The 23,888-nt window shown below is 40.7% G+C and overlaps 1 protein-coding gene across 3 annotated transcripts in view; it reads right to left on the bottom strand.

Moving 5' to 3' along the window:
• USP9X (ubiquitin specific peptidase 9 X-linked) overlaps nt 1-23,888 on the bottom strand; it is a 483,762-nt gene that overhangs the window by 126,635 nt on the left and 333,239 nt on the right. For 2 of the 3 annotated variants that reach the window (XM_055337516.1, XM_055337518.1), the window contains exon 1: nt 21,066-21,773. The exons of the other annotated variant lie outside the window; for it this stretch is intronic. The gene's annotated coding sequence lies outside the window, so the exon portion shown is untranslated. Of the gene's footprint in view, nt 1-21,065; nt 21,774-23,888 lie in introns of those variants that run through there. 3 annotated transcript variants of the gene reach the window in all.

Raw genomic sequence — 23,888 nt, 5'->3', positions numbered from 1 at the left:
GCTGCCCTGAATTTAAATTTCTACTCATACCTACTGTGTGATCTTGAGCAAAATTCCCAATTGGGACTCAGTCTCCTTACTTGAGGATATAAGGCTACAGTTATGATTAAATGAGATAATGATTATCTTTAAATGCCAGAAGGAATCCAGGTAAGTATTAGTTCCTTTTCCTTTCTAACACATTCCATTGAAGGGGAGACATTTTAAAGACAACTATTTGCAATTTATTACTGAAGGTGAAACTGTGAATGTGGGTTTTGAAGTGAAGAGGACTTGGTCAATGTGAAGTCTATTTTGCTACAAAACATACAACTTTGTAATGATATTTAGTATTTAGCTCACTGGCAAATGCCAGCAAACACACCTGCAAATCATGTTAATTCAGATGCAATTTTCCCCTTAATACATGTCTTGCACCAAATAACAGCAGCAGTATGAGAGTGGGGAATAAAGGTCTGAACTTCTTCTTGGCTCAGGCTGGCTACATGCTTTGCCTTGGAAGTACTTAAACTGTTCATGCTGATCTTTGTGCATTTTATTTCCCTCCCTCGTGCTCCCTAACTCCATAACCTCAATGCTTCCCTATTTGGAAGGAATCCATTAGGTTACTGGTTTTTAATAAGTCCTATAATTTACTATAGCTTGTCAGGAATTCAGGATGTTTTCAAACTGTGTTGTTTAATAGAATTTTTATTGTTTCTGTTAGTGCTCTAATTACAAAGTTACATAGCTTTTGAGTGATCTCTTCTTCGCTGTTTTTTTTTTTTTAAAGATTTACTTATTCATTCATGAGAGACACGGAAAGAGAGGGGCAGAGAGGAGCCCGGTGTGGGACTCCCGGGATCACACCCTAAGCCCAAGAGATGATCACCCACTGAGCCACCCAGGAATCCAGATCTCTTTACTCTTAACCCTATTTTCTCCCCATAAATCCAGTTACATTTTAGTGCCTTATTTTGCAGAGCATGAGTTTTTTCAGCAACTTACAATGTAACAGATATGCCTGTTAACAGGTTGTGTTTAATCTCAAAATATCATCCCCTCCACCCCAAATTACCTGATACCTTCAGAAATTATTGGGAAGCTTGAACGGAAGAATGTATGTGAAATGCCTTCCACATAGAAGGTACCCAATAAATAGCAGGTGTTCTAACAAGTGCCAGCTATATCTCCCCTGAAATACCAATTATATGATTATGTAATCTTGACAACACTTATTTTTGAACCTTCCTAGGCTCCTGATGAATATGATCTCTAGATCAGTTCAGGGGGAAAGTATTCTCGCAATTATTAACTACCAAGATTCTATGCTCCTGATATATGTATCACAATTCCTCAGGATGATTTTTAAATAAATGAACAGTCTCAACAGTTTTATACGATTATAGCTGTTTTTATTATTTTGTTGCTTTAACACAGAATCCTACCATATCTCAAAATTTTGTCCTATTTTTCAAATCAAATCAAAAATTATCTTAACGTCTGTAGGACAACTCATAGCACAGTATTCCTATCAGATTTTGTGCCGGCTCTAAAAACAAAATGTAATAGGGAGAATAAAAAAACCAGTAATAGGGATCCCTGGGTGGCACAGCGGTTTAGCGCCTGCCTTTGGCCCAGGGCGCGATCCTGGAGACCCGGGATCGAATCCCAGGTCGGGCTCCCGGTGCATGGAGCCTGCTTCTTCCTCTGCCTATGTCGCTGCCTGTGTGTGTGTGTGTGACTATCATTTAAAAAAAAAAAAACAAAAAACAGTAATAAGACATCAAAAGCATGTGGTGTTACATGACTTACAAATTATCTATAAAGGAATGAATAAAAGAATCACACTTTTAGGGGATTCCCGGGTGGCTCAGCGGTTTAGCACCTGCCTTCAGCCCAGGGCATAATCCTGGAGTCCTGGGATCAAGTCCCGCATCAGGCTCCCTGCATGGAGCCTGCTTCTCCCTCTGCCCCCCCACCATGAATAAATAAATAAAATCTTTTTTTTAAGATTTATTTATTTATTTATGATAGACAGAGAGAGAGAGAGAGAGAGAGAGAGAGAGGCGCAGATACACAGGAGGAGGAAGAAGCAGGCTCCATGCCAGGAGCCTGACCTGGGACTCGATCCCGGGACTCCAGGATCGCGCGCCCTGGGCCAAAGGCAGGCGCTAAACCGCTGAGCCACTCAGGGATCCCCAAATAAATAAAATCTTAAAAAAAAAAAAAAAAATCACACTTTTAGGTAGAAATATAAACACACTTTTCATTTAATAAATAACCTAGTAAGTATGGACTGGAATCCCAGGTTCTAGTCACCTGACTTCCAAGCACCAGATTTCTATCAACAATACAAAGCTGGTTCAAGTTTGCCAATTTTGGTTCTACCTTAACAGAATTTTTAAAATTACTATTTTAACATTGCTTAAACATATGTAAATATGAAATTAAGAATTAAACTCCTTATGCTTCTTGCCCTCCTACAAAACAAACAAAACTATTAATAATAATAATGTAACGTGACAGATGGCAGCTTATTACTGACTGCTAAGGCATGGGTTCTTTTGAGTTTTGCACAGCTATCCTACCACCATCATAAGTCATGTGGGAGACTTAGCCCTCCTACTTGAATTACTACATCACTGTGTATACATGGTGTCTTATGACATAATTTGTCCTTTGCACGAAGGGATCATTATGTGATAAATCAGCTTCTGTTGTTCTCACTGTCCCACAAATCAAAAAGCACCAATGCATGAAAAATACAAAGCTATTATGTGATAAATCAACTTCTGTTGTTCTCACTGTCCCACAAATCAAAAAGCACCAATGCATGAAAAATACAAAGCTAACATAAGTACTGAAATAGTGTGGCAGTTCTTGATTAGGAGGCAGTCCAAAATACTCGCACTAATTTTAAAACAAGTCTGCTTTCTTTAACAGAAAGCATTTGGTTTAACTTTAGCACAAAAAGGGTACCAAAGAGATACTTTGAAGGCTAGAACTTTGCAGAGAGTGGGGGAGGTGTGGTTGGAAGTCCATTAAGATTTAAAAATTAACTGCTCCAAAATGTGGAAAATTCAACATCTTATCTGCCCTTGAAGATTTCCTGTTACAACACTGTCAAGCCCACTGCTGTCAGCAGGAAAGTCTCTTCTATTATGTCAAATGTCTATTTCCCTTGTCACTGGTACTCACCTACTGGTTATGGTTCTGCCTAGTAAAACAGAGGTCCATTAAATTCCAGTCGCTAAACAAATCAACCTATTATTAGGTGAGCAATGCTGACTTAAAATATCAGTCACATACCAAATGTCACAGAAAGTATACCCACTTATCTGTCTCTTTGCTAAATAACAAGATTAACAACTCAAAGTTATCTATTAATAGCTTTTAATAATCTTTATCAAAATTAGTTAATACTTGGAAGTTACTAATTCAATCATGAAATGCTAATCCATCACATTGGAAACAAGGACCTCATTTCATTTGGTCAATATTTTAAGAAAGACCAATAGTAATAATTACCATTCTCAACGTGCATCCAGTGGGTATTTTTTTGGTCTGAATATTCCACAACTAGATTAACTCAAAAACGTAAGAATTTGAAAAGGAAATCAAGGAATTTGAAATTCCTTTCAGTCAATGAGATGATTTTCACTATATTTTTAAGTTACATATAAGTGTTTTTTAAAGAACAGCCATGAGATCTAACTCACATACCACATAAATCACCCATCTAGAGTGTACAATTCTATAGTTTTTAGTTTATTCGGAGCTGTACAGCTATCAACACAATTTTAGGACATTTTCATGACCCCAAAAAGAAACCCCATACCCCCAGCCCTAAGCTAATCTACTTTTTGTCTTTACAAAACTGTCTGTTGACATTTCATATGAATGGTATCATATGATATGGAGTTTTCTGTGACTAGCTTCTTTCACTTAGCATAATTGTTTTTCAAGTTCAACTAAGTTGTAGCATGTATCAATACTTCACTTCCTTTTACTGTTGAAAACTATTCCATTGTATAGTACACTTTATTTATGCATTCATTAGTTGATGGACACTAGCATTGTTTTTCCGATCTAGTTTTATACGTGTAGATTCCATTAAAAGATATCTAAGAGAAAAAGTATCCTTTAAAGTCTATTGTGTACAACTCTAAAAGTTCAAAATAACTGCAGTATACCATGAAAGCTAACACTCAAATCAAAAGAGAAATATCAAAAGTGGAAGCTATTAATACCAAGTTACTGAAAATTAAGACTATAATGTTAAGTAAAAATGCAAACTCAACAATAAAAATTTTAAATGTAGTGTACAGTATATAAAACATTTCAATTTTAGCACCCATCTCCCCTTATTATATTCAGACACTATACAGAGGCCAGAGGTCAATGAGTTTTTTTTTTTTTCTTATTGCAAATGAAATGAAAAGCAGAAGGGCTAAAGGCAAAGAAACCTCCTCATATTTAAAATGGGAGAGCTACATGCTAAGGTCCCTTCTGGCTATAATTTATGAAAGAGCAAATAGTACATAGGTGCTGTTGGCAAATGCAAGGCCAAAGGTGGCCAAATTAATAAGAAGGAACAAGTGCTAACAGAGCTCATTCACTCAGACATTATATACTATAGTGGTTAAGAGTACAGATTAAAGATAAACTACTTCAGTTTGATTCCTGTTCTCTCACTTACCTAAATTTACCCAACCTGGAAAATTCCTTAATCTCTGTGTCTTGGTTTCCTAATATATAATACTGGGGTAGTAATATATACTTAGGATTGTTTGAAGAATATAAAGAATATAAGTATTGAAACGATTTATTTTTCTCACTTATAGATGCTGTTATTGTGAGAGGTTTACAAATTGGAACATGAGAATATCTAAGAACTAAATTTAAAAACCTATAATTTACAATAGAGAAGAATGATGAGTGCCAAGGAAAAACAACTAGACTGGATTATACTGAAATATTTAAGATCATAGGCTTTGATTTGCTTCTAAATACAGTTTTATAAAATATAAGAACAGCCATAAAATGAAGCTACTTGGTGGGAGTTTACCTGCATCTTTGTATGTTTGATTTTTCCTTAATAAAAAGATTGGATAAATAGATCAGTTAAATAGATGGGGATTAAGAAGTGCACTTGTGATGAGCAATAGGTGTATGAAATGCTGAATCACTACACTATACACCTGAAATAGTATTATATTATGTTAAACAACTGAAATTTAAGTAAAAGCCTAAGGGGCACGTGAGTGGGTCAGTCCGTTAAACATCTGATTCTTGGGTTTTGGCTTGGGTCACGATCCCAGGGGTATGAGATCAAGCCCCATAATGGGCTCCGTGCATAGCACAGCATCTGCTTGAAGATTCTGTCCTTCCCTCCACTCAAGCACTCACTCTTCCTCTAAAATAAATACAAACTTAAAAAAAGTTTGGAAGAAGGGGAAATAAAATTATCTAAGGACACACAGTATCTACAAAAGCATCTCAGAAGAACATTGCATCTTAAGAGTAACCATGAGTAAAAAATCAGTAAGTGTATATAAGGATGAAGGAGAAAAGGCACAAGAAGCAGTGTGGAATAGGCATAAGACAGTCAATTTTAACAGTAATTCATAGTAAGTGTCTCAAAAGACAAGCACCAATCACCTCAAGTACCACTGAGTGGTTTGCCTAACCTCATTTCTCCTAACTCTGGCATTAGGTGTTAGATCATAACAAAACAAATTTGGCCTATACAAAAAGCTCACTGATGAATAAAACATATGCAATCATACTAAAATAAATCAGATATTTTTTTAAAGATTTTATTTATTTATTTATGATAGAGAAAGAGAGAGAGGCAGAGACACAGGCAGAGGGAGAAGCAGGCTCCATGCAGGGAGCCTGATGTGGGACTTGATCCCGGGTCTCCAGGATCATGTCTTGGGCTGAAGGCGGCGCTAAACCGCTGAGCCACCTGGGCTGCCCTAAATCAGATATTCTTAAAGAGTATTCAAGGATTTATCTATATCCTTGCCCATTCCTTAAGATATATCTATATAGGTGAAATCTGGTTAAATAATTAAAGGTGAGGTGGAAAAAAAAAATCTATGAAAGACATTTTGTCTTGGTGACACTGTTGAATATCTACTCCCTTAAGAGTATATCCTTAAGATCCTTAAGATAGAATCACAAAAAACTATTGTTTTGCTATCACAGAATTTACCAAAGGAGGACAGCAAGTAAATGCTTTAAAATGCATTTCACAAATGTGAATATCACACAATAAAGAATCATAGCTAAGCTTTGACATTTATTGGGATGGATAGGAAAGTCCTATACAGTGGAACAGTTGCCGAATTGAGTAAGCTTCCTGTATTTTCCCTCTTTGGACATTGAACACATTTGGGTTTTTTTTTGTTTTTGTTTTTGGAGTAGGCTCCATGCTCAATGTGAGGCTTGAACCCACAACCCCACAATCAGGAGTTGCAAGATGTACTGACTTAGCCAGTCAAGGCACTCTTTTTTTTTTTTTTTTTTTTTTAACCTTTTGACTCCTCCATTTCATCCATTTCTCCTCCGGGCTCTCCACCTATGGCAGCCACCAACCTGTTCTCTGTCTCTCCGAGCCTGACTTTTGTTTTTTGATTCCACATGTTAAGAGATCATATGGTATTTGTCTTTGACTGGTTTGTTAGTATAACGGCCTCAAGGTCCTTCCACACTGTCACAAATGGCAAGATTCATTTTTTTTTTTTTTGGCAAGATTCATTCTTATGGCTGAATAACATCCCACTGTAGATACATACACAATGGAACAGATACACACAATTTCTTTAGCCACTTCTCCACTGATAGACACTTAGGGTTCTTCTCTATTTTGGCTATTATAAATAGTGCTGCAACAAACATGGAGGTGAATAAATTTATTTGAGTTAGTGTTTTCATTTTCTTCAGGTTAATACCCAGTAGTGTCGTTACTGGGTCACATGGTAGTTCTATTTTTAATGTGAGGAAACTCCATACTGTTTTCCATAGTGGTTGCACCAATTTACATTCCTAACAGCACACAATGGATCCCTTTTCTCCACACCCTCACCAACACTTGTTACTTCTTATCTTCTTGGTATTTTTTTTTTTAAGATTTTATTTATTCACTCATGAGAGACACAAAGAGAGGCAGAGATACAGGCAGAGGGAAAAGCAGGCTCCTTGTGGGTAGCCCAATGCGAGATTCAATCCCTGGACCCCAGGATCACACCCTGAGCCAAAGCCAGATGCTCAACCGCTGAGCCACTCAGGCATCCCTCTTCTTGGTATTTTTAAGGGTCATATTTTAATCTGAAGTATTGGCTCTCTCAAAAGCAAAGATCTTTACATACTCTAAAGCCAAATACACATGATTTTCTTTAAATTATCAGTAATGTTTAACCCTATTATCACTGATCAATTAAGTTCATTTAAAAAAAAAAAAAGCTTGTATTTTCAAAAATTCACTCAAGTAGTGATTTTGAGCCACAAAAGAATTCAAGCTGCCTACTAGCCAAACCTCAGAATTTATATATGAGAGCAAAGTAGCCAAAAAACCCAGCAAACTTATGAAAAGGTTCTAACCACCACTAGATACAGGCAAATGAAGATTTAGGCCACAATTAGGTATTTCTAAGTACCTACTAAACTGGCTAAAATTAAAAGGACTGACAGTACTAAGTGGTGTTAAGGAAGAGCAATCTAACTACAGTGGTGGAATTCTAAAACTAGGACACCAACAACTTGGGAAATCTGTTTGGTAGTATCTACTAAAACTAAACAGATACATATTCTCTAACTCAGCAATTCCACTTCTGGTTATATACCAAAAGACATGTTCTAAAATGATCATGGCAATATTCTTTATAATTAGAAAAAAAAACCCATAAACAATCCAAATGTCCCCAACAGAATGGATAAAGCAATTACAGCATATTTTATACAATGACTACACAGTAATGAAAAAGAAGTTAATCACATAGGGCAAAAGAAGCCAGACACAAGACTGCATATTATATTATTCCATTTATATGAAGCTCAAAAACAGGCATAATTAATTCACTGAAAGCTAGAAGGAAAGGTCCCTGGGTGGCTCAGTTTAGCATCCAACTCGATCTCAGCTCAGGTCTTGATCACAACATCATGAGTTTAAGTCCCACATTGGGCTCCACGCTGGGCATGGAGCCTACTTAAAAATAGGGCAGCCTGGGTGGCTCAGCGGTTTAGCATGCTGCCTTCAGCCCAGGGCCTGATCCTGGAGACCTGGGATTGAGTCCCACGTTGGGCTCCCTGCATGGAGCCTGCTTCTCTCTCTGCCTGTGTCTCTGCCTCTCTCTCTCTCTCTTTCTTTCATGAATAAAGGAATAAAATCTTAAAAAAAAAAAATCTTAAGAGTAGGCAAGCCACTCAAAAGATCATGTCAAACTTCCTTTGAAAGTCTGACGCACTGGTTCCCCAAGTATGGTCCCACTGTCACCCTTACGGGAGATTCAAAAAGTCAAAATTGTTTTCATAATAAGAAAATAGTATTTGCTATTGTCACTGTCATTCTCTCTCCAGTACACAGTGGAGTTCTTCCAAAGTCTGATGATATAGCCTATTTACAAGAGATTAAAGGCAGAAGCAGATGGAATCCAGCTTTCTTCTATTAATTAAGCCAAATATGAGATACCTGCAAAAATAAAGAATAACACAACACTGGTCATTAATTTTTGTTTTCTTGGGGGACGCCTGGGTGGCTCAGGGGTTGAGCATCTGCCTTCAGCTCAGGTCATTACCCTGGGGTCCTGGGATCGAATCCCATGTCAGGCTCTCTGCATGGAGCCTGCTTCTCTCTCTTTCTGTGTCTCTCATGAATAAATTGTTTAAAAAATCTTTTAAAAAATTTGTTTTCTGGGAAAAGCTATTTTTCATAAAAGTACTATTCACATTAACATGCAATGAGTTTTGGGTGTCTGGGTGTCTCAGTCAAGTGTTGGCCTACAGCTCAGGTCATGATCTCAGGGTCCTGGGATGGAACCCTACATTAGGCTCCCTACTCAGCAGGGAGTCTGCTGCTCTTCCTCTGCACCATCGACGCCCTCGCCCTTGCCCTGCTCACACTGTCTCTCAAATAAAATCTTAAGAAAAAAATATGCAATGAGTTTTACTTTTAAATAGATACACAGGGGATCCCTGGGTGGTTCAGTGCCTGCCTTCAGCCAGGGTGTGAGCCTGGAGTCCCCGGATGGAGTCCCACACCCAGCTGCCTGTATGGAGCCTGCTTCTCCCTCTGCCTGGGTCTCTGCCTCTCTCTCTCATGAATAAATACAATCTTAAGAAAAGAAGAAAAGAAAAGAAAAGAAAAGAAAAGAAAAGAAAAGAAAAGAAAAGAAAAGAAAAGAAAAGAAAAGAAAAGAAAAGAAAAGAAAAGAAAAGAAAAGAAAAGAAAAGAAAAGAAAAGAAAAGAAAAGAAAAGAAAAAGAGGTAGCTTAAGTCCTCTCTTGTTCAACACCATGGTTTTACAGATAAGAGTAATGACGACCCAAGAGTTAAGTGATTAACACAGAGTGCAGAATAACTAGAACTAATAGAGCCCTTCTGACTGGAGTCCAGTACCCTTCCACTGACTACAACAGTTTCAATTCAAATACAAATGCTGTTTTGAAACAAAAAAACCTCCAAACTAGGAGCTAATGGAATTAATGCAATTATTTAAACAATATGATTATTCTACTCGTGTAAAAATCTAATTTAAAAGCTGTAAAATAACACCTATACAAACCATGGGAAGGCAACAGTTAACACTCTCTGATACCAGAATCCAGCCACCTACATTTTAGGGGAGGGAGGTGGTAAGAAAGCATGTGCTTTCATAATCCACTGTTTAAGTAATGGAGCCACACTGGGAAAATACAGTCATTCTATAACCCAGATTCTGCTCTATGACCTTTCAACACATCTCAACAGTCAGAAGCTCTCAAGTGGAGAGGTGAAATTGGGAATGGAGTAAGAGTTGAAGAAAGAAAAGACAATAAAGGTGCTTTGCTTTCCAGTTCAACACTCCCTTCAGTGACAGAAGCAAAGTCAAATTAGCAACAACTCCCTCATTCAAGAGGAGTCCCATGTGTCTCACTTCCTTTACTCCATTCCCTAAACTATTCTCTTATCATTTCTCAGCCAAAGTGTTGAAAATACTGCCTCACATTCTCCTGGCTCCCCAACTGTCCCCTCTGACAGGTCTACCACAAAGCCATCAGAATTATCTTTCAAAAACACAAACCTAATCATCGCTCACGTAAGGATCTCATTACCCTAAAAACAAAATATAAGTGTCCTAACGTGGTATACAAGGTTGTCTGTCCCTTGCAATCTAGCCTCACCTCCCATAATCCCTTCCAATTATCTCCAATGCTCCTTCTACATTCTACTAACTTTTCTCTAAAACACTATACTTTCTCTTTCATTCTTCCATTTCAAGTAACGGTTCCCAAATTTTGTATCCAAACACAGTTGGCAATGTCTGGGAACAATTCTGGTTATCACAACGGGGTGGGGAGTGGGGGAGCAGGTACTACTGGCATCTTGTGGATAGAAACCAGAAGGAAATATGACAGCACACTACACAACAAAGATTCACCTGACTCAAAGTGTCAATAGTGTTAAGGTTGATTTTGTGGAGGTTAAGTAACTTGCTCACTAATTGGTAGAGGAATTACAACTGTAATCTAACCCTTTTGACTGAGATTAGAGCTCTTTACTACCTACTGTACTACGATCTCAATCAGGCTGAGGGAGGTTCTGACTACCTACAAAAGACAAACTTAAACACTAACTCAAACTCAAACACTATCAACTAAGGCTCAGAATTTCCAGAGCCACCTTCCAAGGGGGGCTTTACTTAAAGAAACACAAACAAAAAGTAGAATAAGACCAAAAGAAGAGCACAGGAAAAATGCTACCAGAATTCAGAGAAGGTTAAGATCAATTTCCAACTTCATGAATATGGCCTGTGAGCTAGACATTGGAGGTTAGCCATAAAGGGGAGATGGAGCTCCAAGAAGTATAGTCATGGGAATAGGAAAAGACTGGAGTATCCACATCAAGTATGGGTTGTTTGATTAGATGGCAGAACAAGAAATCACCTTGGAAAAGTACACTGGAGGGACGCCTAGGTGGCTTAGTGGTTGAGTGACTGCCTTTGGCTCAGGGCATGATCCCAGAGTCAGGGGATTGAATCCCACATCAGGCTCCTTGCATGGAGCCTGCTTCTCCTCCCTCTGCCTGTGTTCTCTGCCTCTATCTGTATCTCTCACGAATAAATAAAATCCTTAAAAAGAAAAAAAAAGACTGGAATTATGTCAGAATGACCTCGTTTGCATAGAATTGCCATGGTAGGGGCAGCCCAGGTGGCTCAGCGGTTTAGCGCCTGCCTTCGGCCCAGTGCCTGGTCCTGGGGACCCAGGATCGAGTCCCGCATTGGGCTCCCTGCATGGAGCCTGCTTCTCCCTCTGCCTGTGTCTCTGCACCTCTCTCTCTCATGAATAAATAAAATCTTAAAAAAAAAAAAAAAGAATTGCCATGGTACGTTTTGAACAATAGTTTTTAATTTTTAACTAAGTTCTACATGCAACACGGGGCTCAAATAAACAACTCTGAGATCAAGAATCATACATTCCACCAACTGAGCTAGCCAGGCACCCCAATTTTGAACAGTATTTGGGGGGAGCGGAAGACATAAGGAGTTACTTAAACATGATTCTTGTGGCTGTGTAGATGAATAGAAGCCAAAGAATCTCGCCATGATTTTTCCTACTAACGCTTGAGTAGTATCAATTTGAGACTGCTGACATTTATATGGCTCAGATAATGACATCAAGCCAGACAGGGAATACACCTGCAGAGAGTACACCGGGTTCTTCCTCTAACCCTTAGCCTGAGCTCACAATCCCTTTCATTCCAGTTCAACACACTCCCAGTCAAAAACTCGTAAGAACTTTCGATAACTGAATTATATCTACAAATGACATAGTCACATCTATATACATACTGATTAAATTTAAGAAAAATTAGATTTTCTGCAATCATTTTCACAAGAGCCTGGGCACGTACCCTTCCCTTTCACACAGAAGGCATTCCTGAAAATGTGACAAATCAAATATTCCAAATCCAAACAACAGATTCACATGTTCCTAGACTTTTCCAATTATTATAAAATCCCTAATTACACCTCATCTTTCACATTGTAAGCTTTACTACACATTTGCCATACTTAATTTCCTGTGTCAGTGCAATTACTTCATCCACCAGTGAACAAAAAGTCAGCCAACATAACCAATGAGCCCAATGAACTGTCTAACCCAGTAATGTTAGACATATCCCTAATCAGTTCCCTGTCAAGGATATTAAGTTTGGGACCTCCAGCTGATACAAAGAATAGGAAACTCCTAAAAAAGTTACTGAACAGGGCAGCCCTGGTGGCTCAGCGGTTTAGCGCCACCTTCAGCCCAGGGCGTCATCCTGGAGACGGGGGATCGAGTCCCAAGTCAGGCTCCCTACATGGAGCCTGCTTCTCCCTCTGCCTGTGTCTCTGCCTCCCTCTCCCTCTCCCTCTCTCTCTCTCTGTCGCTCATGAATAAACAAATTAAAAGAAAAAAAAAGATACTGAAGAAATAAAATACAAGTCTGAAAGAATAAGGAAGTATATGGAGAATTGGGAGAGTAAAGTAAATGAGGGATTGGGGGAGGGGGTTAAGAAAAAAATGTTGGGAAATTAAGTTATGAAGTTGTATGAAAATCAACTTCATAATAAAAGTTTGCAGCAGTGTTTACAAAAGCAGTATCTAAAAAAGGAGCGGGGGAGGGAGGAGGGACCTGAAAATTGTCTCCTGGGAAGGATGAACAAATGGCACACACTCAATTCCTGAGGCAGAAGTGCAGGCAGAGGACAGCAGACACGAGGGTACGTGACTTAGTAAATTGTTTAAGTGATGAGAACTTTTAATTCACATGTAATTAACATGGTTGTTTCGACATGATGGAATTATCAAATGTGAGGTTTGTGTTTTGTTTTTTTTAAAAAATATTTTATTTATTCATTCATGAGAGACACACAGAGAGAGGCAGAGACACAGGCAGAGGGAGAAGCAGGCTCCACGCAGGGAGCCCTAAGTGGGACTCAATCCCGGGTCCCCAAGATCATGCCCTGGGCCGAAGGCAGGCGCTAAACCACTGTGCCACCAGGGCTGCCCTGCTTTTTGCTTTTATTCCCTCACGCTCTTCAGATTTTTTAACAGAATATGTTTAAGTTCATAATCAGATGAAAAAATATATGTAATATCTTTAGAAAGCCTTCCATCAAATAACTAGTTGGTTTTAAGTATTTAAAAGTAAGCATTGGGGCACGCCTGGGTAGCTCAGTGGTTGAGAGTCGGCCTTCAGCTCAGGGCATGATCCCGTCTGGGGATTGAGCCCTACATCGGGTTTCTAGTGAGGAGCGAGCTTCTCTCTGTTTCTGCCTCCCTGGGTCTCTCACGAATAAATAAATAAAATTTTTAAAAAATAAAAAAAATAAAAAAAGCTTTGGTGGTCTGAAAAATTCATTTATACAGAACAATATCTCCTAAGACATCAAATTAATGAAGTATTTTGTAACGATTCCAACTTAGCTTGCCTTTAACAAGCATTAAACACCATTGCCCCACTTTCAAAATGGTGCTTTGTTTCAGACTGTAGCTCTAAAGGGTTATATTTAATCTTTTTAAATATAAAGATATTTATTTATTTGAGAGAGAAAGAGAACAAGCAAGGGAAGGACAAAGGGACAAATAGACGTCTCACTGAGAGAGCCCACGGGGGGGGGGGGGGGGGCCTCAATCCCAGGACCCCGAGATCATGACCTGAGCCAAAGTCAGACAATTAACCAACTAAGCAATCTAGGAGCCCTGGAAACTGATTTTTAAGCTCACTCTAACCAGTATATATGACAGGAACAATTCTATTTTGCTCACCTTGTATCCCTGTTATCTGGTACAATACTTAGCACATAATAGGCATTTAACATATATAAGTGCAGAATTTAATTTAAGGTACAAAATAAAAAGGATTCAAGTAAAATTAAACAAAATGATAAGACGGAAGAAAGATAAGATATGCTGGAATTCATGTCTAAACCAGTAATTCTCCAAGGGTGGTTACATACTTGGGAACTTGTTAGAAATATATATATACTCTTTGGACGCCTGGGTGGCTCAATGGTTGAGCATCTATTGAAACATATTCTTGTGCCCCATTCCACACTTACTGAATCAAATTCAGGGGGCAGGGCCCATAAATCAGTTTTAACAAACCAACAGGTTTTAGAACCTTGCCCTAAACCAGGGCCAAGGGCAGCCCAGGTGGCTCAGCAGTTTAGCGCCATCTTCAGGCCAGGGCGTGATCCTGGAGACCCAGGATCAAGTCCCATGTCAGGCTCCTTGCATGGAGCCTGCTTCTCCCTCTACCTGTGTGTCTCTGCCTCTCTCTCTGTCTCATAAAATAAACAAAATCTTTAAAAAAATAAAAATTAAAAAAAAATAATAAACCAGGGCCAACTATGATGAAAGACCAAATCCAATCTCCTGTTTTTGTATAGCCCACAAGCTGAGAATGTATTTCACACAGGAACATTTACAACTTATTTGATGACAGGGAACACTAACTTTAAATTCCCCATTAGGCAAAATACTGTATTTATGAGCCTCCCCATTCTATTCTTATTAGACCTGAATTACAAATAATTGCACCAACTATCATTATTTTTAATTCCACTAACAGAAAATTGACCTAATATCCTCAACTTCTCCTCTTCACATGCAAAACCTAAAACAATTCCAATCTGGCTTTTTAGAGAACAACTTGCTGATTCCAGATTTGAATTTGGGAGGCGTTATCAAGGAAAACAATCAAATCTTTCTACACTACCTTGATCTGAGACAAAATACTCTCTTAAGATACAACAGGAGTCTAATACCATGTAATAATTTCCATGTTTTCCGGTGTCTCAACTAATTGAATAAATGTACTCAGAAGTTCCTTCGAAGTAACCAGCTGAGGGGCACCTGGGTGGCTCAGTGATCGGCCTTTGGCTCAGGTCATGATCCCGGAGTCCTGGAATCCTGGGATGATTCCCACCATTGGGCTCCCCACGGGGAGCCTGCTTCTCCCTTTGCCTATATCTTTGTGTCTCTCATGAATAAATAAAATCTTAAAAAAAAAAACCAGCTCAAAGACCACAAAAGAAAGAAATAACCAACAACCTAAACTTTGAATAAACACCAAAGTCACTAGAAAGGAAACTAGCATAAATAGAATAGGAAAGGGAGTCTTTTCCTACTCCCTTTTTTCAGCCTAAATTTTCTTATTTTCCCACTTCATAGGCTCTGTATCCAAGCTTGGGATCCAAGACAACCAGGTCAAAATCATGCCAAGGAAAACAATTCCTCTGATAATGGCTGGCCAATCAATATGGGTCTAAAGTGTTCAAAACTTCTTTGATTGATCAGTTACAGAAGGATAAACTGAAAAGAGCCAAAATATGATGATACATCAATTTTGTATGCAGTTCTAAGTACTGGAAGTCAACTATTCCTCAAGATTTCGCCAGTTACTGTAAATAATATTCTACATGCTCTGGAATAAACAAAGGTAAAGGGCAGAACTGCTGACCTTATTACCTATTATCTATCACCTTAGAGAAATTTAAGTGTGAGTTTTAGGACAATGAAGGACTACAAAGGTATTGGATTTCAAAAAGTAGTTACTGTGCCTTAGTAGATATGGAAAGAGCTTCATGTAGAATGTACTCTATGCACACTATCTTAAGTTACTTCAGCAACTTTCTGAGGCATGTTCTTCATCTGAAAAGGAGTTTGAGTAGGTCTAAGACTCCTTCCAGGACTGCTCATCATAAAACAATTTTCAGGGCAAGTGACTCCAAATAATAAAGAAAATTATGAAAAAAGAAAAAAAATGGAGAAAAATCATACCAGAATGTAATGTGATTAACTGACTATTCATCCAACAAATAATTACTGAATATCTATGTGCCAGGCACTTTGTAGCTACTAGAGATGTATCATTGACTTAGGATCTTGAGTTTGATCAGATGAATGCCACTAACCTAAAATTTGGAGGACCAAAATCAAAGCATCTGAACAAAATAAGTAAAACAAAAAGAAAAACACACCAACAGTGTAAAGGTAACTGACAGACCATCAATACAAAAAAGGAATGGCAAGAGGAAAGGTGGGACACCAGAATGTGTAATTCCTGACAAAAAATTAAAACATTGCAAGTATAGCTATTCCTAAACCAAATATACAAGAATTCTAATCCATTTCTACTGCACTTGACATTTGTGCTTGCTAGAGAAGACTAGAGGTCAGAATAAAATTCTATTAACTAAAAGAAACTGAAAAAGGAAAATTCCATTGAATTATACCATAACTAAGTAGATTTCTTAGAACAAAATCCAGTCTCCATCTATGAAGCACAATAAATAACAAAATTAGGGAATCCCTGGGTGGCTCAGTGGTTTAATGCCTGCCTTTGGCCTGGGGCGTGATCCTGGAGTTCCAGGATCAAAACCCACATCAGGTTCCCTCGTGGAGCCTGCTTCTCCCTCTGCCTGTGTCTCTGCCTCTCTCTCTGTGTCTCTCATGAATGAATAAATAAAATCTTTAAGAAAAATAAAATAACAAAGTTAGACCTAAGAGAGACTTTAGAAATGAGCTAGTCCAATGCCCCTCACTTGATACAACATAAGCTTCTAGACAATAGGAATCTCCAGAAAAATGCCTGGTACAGAGATTCCCAATAAATATTTGTTGAATGGATAAAAAGCAAACTAATGACTTAAAACAGATTATCAGTAATAGTATTAAGACTGGAACCATAACTCCAAGATGCTGCTCAGTAAGAGATAATGACTATATTCTGTGCATTTGTGTGTGTATACATTAAACTCTGGAATCGTGGTCTCTCCCAAATTTTAATCAAGCATCTGAACTTTTTACTACTTTGCCTGGAATTTTTGGCAGTGTGGCAAAACTGAAAAGTGAGAATATCACTGCCTAATGGTAGGACTCAAAACGCAAAGTCTCTCATCTCCCCTTTCCCTGAAATGAAATGCAAAGAACTCCCTAGCTGAACATGCAAAGTATTTTTTGAGCTATTCTAATGCCTAGTTTCCACCACTTATTCAATTCAATCATAACTTCCAGAATGGAAGATCTAGATTTTTTTTTTTTAAGAAAATGCATTTTGAAAAAGCTCTACAGGTGATTCTGATACACAACTGAGTTAGAAAAATCATTGTTAGACAGTGGCTAGAAACAGAATTAAAAATCCATTTGCTCAGGACACCTGGGTGGCTCAGCAGTTGAGCATCTGTCTTTGGCTCCAGGGCCGTGATCGGGATCGAGTCCCACATTGGGCTCCCTGTGAAGAGCCTGCTTCTCCCTCTCTCTGCCTAGGTGTCTGCCTCTCTCGAGTAAATAAAATCTTAAAAAAAAAAAAAAAAAAAAAAAGATCTTTGACAGATCTTGTGCCACATTAAGAAAGCTCATAGATTCTACATTAGCAGGCTTTCCCCACAGCCTCAATACACAATTTAACACAGTGGACCAAGAGAATTAAAGAAATAAACACCAAATAAAGGTGTTTATTGCTATTTCATTTATTCCATAAAATTATTGAGCAATACTACAAAAGTGCAAAATGAAACCCTCAGTTTTCAGAACTTTTTGTTGAAATTACACGGATTTTATTTTATTTTTTTTTAAATTACACGGATTTTAAACTAAGCTAAATAAACTTCAGAATTTTCAAACTGAGCTAATAGTTCACATAACACTAAATGTTCATTTATGAGATGATTTAAATAAATTACTGGGAGACAAATGCCTGGATTTTACATCTTTTAGGAACGTTATGTTGCCTAACATTATTTTAGTCATAAACACACCCACCAACTAAACTATCACCCAGAACATGTTGGGAGACATATGGAAGAGGAAGAACCTACTTGCAGCAAAGCTTTTAGCACCTCGCTGGGTAACCAAAGTGTTTCCCAAATTGCAGATAATTGTCATGTTTTTATTAAAATCTTAGTCTAAAACTACTCTGGTTCATGAAACAAAGTTCTGTATGTTTGTTTTTTTTTTTTTAAAATAATGATCAGTGTCATTTCACTAATGTGGCACCATAGTTGAAACATCACTGGTTGACAGACCTCAATCCCTCATCTGTATAATGGACAATTATTTATGCAGTAATTGAAAACATGTGGAAAAAAATCCATCTTCTTATAAATCTGCTTGAAAGTCCAGTAAGACAGCATTAACAGTAGTATTCAGCCTTAACTGCATGAGAATCACCCATAATGGTTTCAAAATAAATCTTTGCTCAGGACCCATATCAGACCTAATCAGTCTTAGAGAGTAAGACTCAGGCATCCGTATTCTCTCCCCCCCCCCCAAACTCCCCTAAGAGATTCCAATGTGCAGTCAGGGTTAAGGGTCAACGCATTAACCCTTCTCCAAACACTAATGTTAGAGCCTATACCAAGACAATAATTTAGGAACAAACGTGACAGCTCAAAAAAAAGGGAAACTAAAATATTTTTCAATCTTTAAAAATAAAACTTAAAGATTTAGAAAACATACCAGCAAGGGAGGAAATATTCAGGCTATTATGAAACCATCACATTATTTTAGAATTAAAAACAACAAAAAAAAAAAACCACACCAAAAAACAAACCCAACTAGCTCAAGAATCACAGAATGAGATCCTTTACTAAATTGCCCCAAAGACTTACAAGAGGATTGATCCTTTGACACCCCCCCTACATTTCAGACAACTTTAACCTAAACAAAAATTGGTTTCAATATTAAAATTCTGTAACTGAAGCATAAAAACTTCACTAAAGTTGACCTTATCAAATAAAAGCAAGCTGAAAGAATAGTTGCTTATGTCCAACTAAGAATTTAACCAGCAGTCACGACATCCATTTTCAAAAACTGTAAGGTTCATTATTTATACCAGGTCAAAAAAAAATTATCTCTGAAGAGACATCCACGAAATCCCTCATCTTCTTGAGATGTCAGAATACTTATTTCAAGATCCTGGAAGAAAAAAAGATGCAAAGTGAATCCTACTTGAACATTCCATCGATAAAACAAGAGAACTATGGAACACCAACAAGAGATTACAGTAATTCGGTTAAAGGTAAAATCTGCCCTTCAAAGTAACTTTCTGAAGAATTTAGATTCTCACATGCCCTGTTCTTGCCGTTACTCAAACCTTCCAGAAATTTTCCCTCTCAGAAACTACAAAGGTCAGCGAACAAAAGGAAGAAATGGCATGAGAACATGAAGATAACAGGTTAAAAATTCCAAGTCAAATGTCCATGGGAAAAAAAAAAAAGGAAAACAGGTTAGGAGGAAAAATTACTCCAAATGCCTTTTTAAAACAGAAGAAACAAAACATAACAAACATTTTGAGTTCACCCATGGAACACCAATTCCAAATACTTCTGATTTTCACTCTATGCAGACACTGGAACAATAAACCTTAATCTTCAAGAACTTGAGAGGCATTTGCTGAAACCAAAATGGCAGCCCACTGAATCAGACCAGTGGATCTAAAGGAGAGTTTGCAGTCTCTATTTTTAAATTCAAGTGTACGGATTAAGAAAGCCAAGCTAGTCATAGTTTCAAGCTAGTCATGGTTAACGAGTCCTTACTATATAATCACTAAGAGTAGAGATAATGAGCTCCAAGACAGGGTTAAGTACCTGTTGAAAAGTTTCCTAATCAATAAATACAGCCCAGATTCTTCCTCAAAACTGAAGGTATACAAACGTTATGTAGATTTAGGAGGCTCATGAGTTTCCAGGGAAAAGAGGCTACAGATATATTTCCTTCCCTGGGCTCAAAATAAGGCACGAATATTTACAACTACAACTCGCTCAGTTAAATTCAAAGACAATCTGAAGAAATTACACACACCTGTAAACTGCACCGTGGAAACTCCAATAAACGTTATTCCTATAGAACTTTCAAAAAATACGCTTAGTTTAAGCAAGTTCTATTGGAAGTCTTAAAAAAATTCCCGTGTAAATCCCAGTCGCCACAGAAGTCCCTACAAAGATTACAAAAAACGTATACACCTGCTCCGTAACTTAACCTAGTATTTTACAATGAATGAAAAATAAGCAATTTACCGAACCGGAAGCCTCGTACCACACGAATCTGAAGGGTCCTTATCAACAAGCTCGCACAGGCTAATATTTTCTCAGAAACAGTTAAAAATAGAAAGGTGGTGGGTCCAAGTTAGCTTGGAGGCGATTTCTGCATCAAAACATCTTTCGGGGCTTTGGCCTTCAGCAAATGAAGGGGGGCGAAGGAGGTGTAGGAGGCCGATAACCGGGCCCAGGCTCCCAGGCCACAGGGCTGAGGAGAAGCTGCCGGTTATCGCGGGAGGGTGGGGGGGAGGCGGACAAGTCGTCGGGCCTGATAGCCAGGCGTAGCCAAGGCCTAGCTCTGCTGCTCCAAATCACTCCACCTCAGTAATGGCGTTTGGTGTCAAGTGGAACGAGACTGGGGAGGAGAGCGGCCGTGAGTTCGCCGAGCGTCGGGCTGTAAGCCCCAGGGCCGAGGGCGAGTAGGCCCCGCCGCCGACCCGGCCCCCAGGCGCCGCTGCGGGGGCTGCACGCCGGGCCCGGAGACTCCATCCTCCTACTCGGCCCCAAACAGGACTGGAAGGGGGAGGAGGGGGAGGGACGAAGCCGTCAGCCATTTTCCCTTACAGTCCAAAACACACAGACACGCTCCCGGGACGCCGGCTCGACACACAACACAGCCCCGCGCCCCCACCCGCGCCGTGCGCGCTCGCCCAACCAGGGGCCGAGGAGGGGGAACCGGAAAGGCCCCGGCCCGGCCAGCCGCCGACCGAGGAAGAAACATTGGGCTCTCACACCCCCCTCGGCCTCCTCCCCTCACTTACATCCAGCTGTTGGCCCGGCGCGGCTAGCTACTCACCGCACGACACAGGCGTCTTCTCCTCACAACCAGGGCACGCGGAAGCAGCAGGCAGCTGCAAGACTCAGTCCCAGGGCAAGGGCGACCCTGGGTGCATCCCAGGCCCGGGGGTGACTGGCGACAAAGTGGGTCGAGAGACTACGGGCGTGAAGACCAGGGAGCTACACAGGGGGCGCCGGAATTCGCCGCTCGCCGCGCCCGCCCTTCAGCAGCAGTGGCCGCGGCCGCCTCCTCCTCCTCCTCCTCCTCAGCCGGCGGCGGCGGCGGCCCTCTTCCCCCTTCTCCCTTCGGGCCGGGTTCTCGCTGAGCTCAGACGGGCTCCGGACGGTGCGTTTCTCCTGCGTCACCTCCTGCTGCTCCTCCTCCTGCAGCGGCGGCTTCACCTTCTCCTGGTCGCCGCCTCTTTACCCGCTCTGGGCCTGATCGCTTTGCTGCGGGTCGCTCCTTGCTCCCGGCACCGACCGGAGCACCGGGGGCTGGGGCGGCCGCCTCCCGGGAGAGAGGCGGCAGCGGCGGGCTCCCGCGAGGCCTGTGAGGGGAGCAACGCGGGGAGGGGCCCCGCACGGCTGAGGCCCGGACGGGCCGGGTACTGAGAGGTTGCGGCTCCGGCGGCAGCGGAGACTAGCTTCCGCAGCCGCGGATGCCCGTCCTCGCCAATATGGCGGATCCGGCAAACCAAAAAAAAAAAAAAAGAAAAAAAGAAAAAAAGAAAAAAAAGAAAAAAAAACCGCTCGGCCAGTGGCGGCGGCGGTAGCGGCGGCGGCAGCAGCACTGGAGGCGGCGGAGGCAGCAGCGCGGCGGCGCAGACTCCCACTAGCCCCAGCGCCGCCCAAAGCCGCGAGGATCCCGCCCCCGCCAAGCCCCGCCCCTCAAGGCCCCGCCCCTCAAGGCCCTTCTCCTCCTACCTACACCCCCTCCCCCCTCCCTTCCTCCTCCCTCAGCTGCTCCTGCTGCTCCCTCCTATACCCAGAGCCAGGGAGAGTTGGGCGTGCTACTGGGAAGCCGGGCCAGGCGAGAGACGTTTGGAACCCGGGGAGCTGGAGTGGGGGAGGGGAAAACAATGCGGTAAAGAATGTTCACGCAGGACCGTTTCTTCCGGCCGGCCCGTTCCGGATCGCGCTACGACCGGCAACGGTGTTCCAAACCGTTCAAATCGAGAACGATGTGAGAGCAGAGGTGACACGAGGACAGGGAAAAGTGGGGGAAGGGAAGTCCGGAAGGATCTGGCAAACGCCAGAAGAGGAGCTGGGAGTTCAGGACTAGCAGAGTGTGTGGCCAGGACAGGGTTAATCGCGCAAACCGCAGCTGCGTCGCTCAGAGTTTGACTTGGGCCGCTTGTTTTTGTTCCATTGTGAACCGTGGCCCCGCCGGCGAGTGCCCGGATGATGACGTCACCAACCCCCCTTTTTCCGGGATTGTGGGGGGGAGGGGTAGCAGAAAGACAAGATCTTGAGACCACGCGCTGAGCGGTCGCACCCGCAGTGCGTGGGGGTCGGGGGGGGGGGCAGAGCTAACCGGCGTCACTTGGCGGGTGAGCCAGCCAGGCCCACTGGGCGGATACCTTGGGGGTGGCAGCAGTGCGAGGTCTTCAGGGCCTGGCCACCTGCTCCTCGCCGATAGGGGGAAGGTGTGGCTATCTACTGCGGGGTGGGGGGGAACATGGTCGGATTGGGGAGCTCCCCCCCACTCTATGAAGCAGGTGCTCTAAGAAACTAATTCACATGATCCTGTAGCATCAGTACCTGAAAGCACTTGGGCTTCCTCACAACCGTATTGACTTTGACCGCCCTTTGACCATAGGAGCTCTTAAAACAGCAAAGAAAAAATTATAAAATCCTACGGAAGGCATAGGGACAAAGCAGTTTCAACAGCAAGATTAGCCTCTTTTGCCAAATCATCAGTCCAATTCTGTGTTAGAACCAGGAAAACCCTTAAGAACTCATGACATCCACTATGTATGTCATGGGTTATTTTCTACAGGTCTATATTCCAAAAACGAAGGTTATCAGGCTAATTTCAAATAAACGGTGTGCTTAGATCAATTCTATACAACCTATTTTCAGTGCCCAAATGGAGAGAAAAGAAATGCAGTTCCAAATTTACCACAGATTTCCTTTTGACTTAAAAATGCTTCTGGACACTAAATTTGAAATCGTAGCAAACCCTTGTTAAATAAGATTATATTTTGTATGGAAAAGAGTTAGACTTAGTTATGCTATAATTATGTTAATTTGTAATACAGTTGTTAAAATGGAATCCAAACTAATTCGGGATGGCAGCACATTACAAGTATCTTTAAAATCATTTCTCTATACATTACTGGACTGTTTTCACCACAAAAATTATATAATAAGGTATTCAAGAAAAAATTCATAGCCCTAATAATTCATAGCACATTTTACCTTGTTTTTATAATTATTTCCATGAATGGCTTTTCTTCTCCATTAGCTTATGAGCCTCTAAAGAGCAGACACTACCATCTGTGTACACTGTAGGTTTGTTAGCCACATGATTTTACTTAATCCTCAGAACTCTGTGAGGTAAGCCAGAACATATATTGCTATCACTAATTTTAGATAAAGAAATAGGATAAGTCATTTACCCATGATCACCAGACAGGATTGGAAAGTGTTTAACACCTGTCTTTTAGGGATGCCTGGGTGGCTCGGCAGTTAAGCATCTGCCTTCAACTCAGGCAGGGTGTGATCCTGGAGTCCCAGGGTCGAGTCCCGCATCCGGCTCCCTGCATGGAGCCGTTTCTCCCTCTGCCTCTGCCTCTCTCTCTCTGTCTCTCATGAATACATAAATAAATAATTAAAAAAA

Source organism: Nyctereutes procyonoides, unplaced genomic scaffold (genome assembly GCF_905146905.1).
Source record: "Nyctereutes procyonoides isolate TBG_1078 unplaced genomic scaffold, NYPRO_anot_genome, whole genome shotgun sequence".
NCBI classification, from domain to species: Eukaryota; Metazoa; Chordata; class Mammalia; order Carnivora; family Canidae; genus Nyctereutes; species Nyctereutes procyonoides.
Note: the sequence above shows the minus strand (reverse complement) of the source record. Positions and strands in the feature narration are given on the sequence as shown.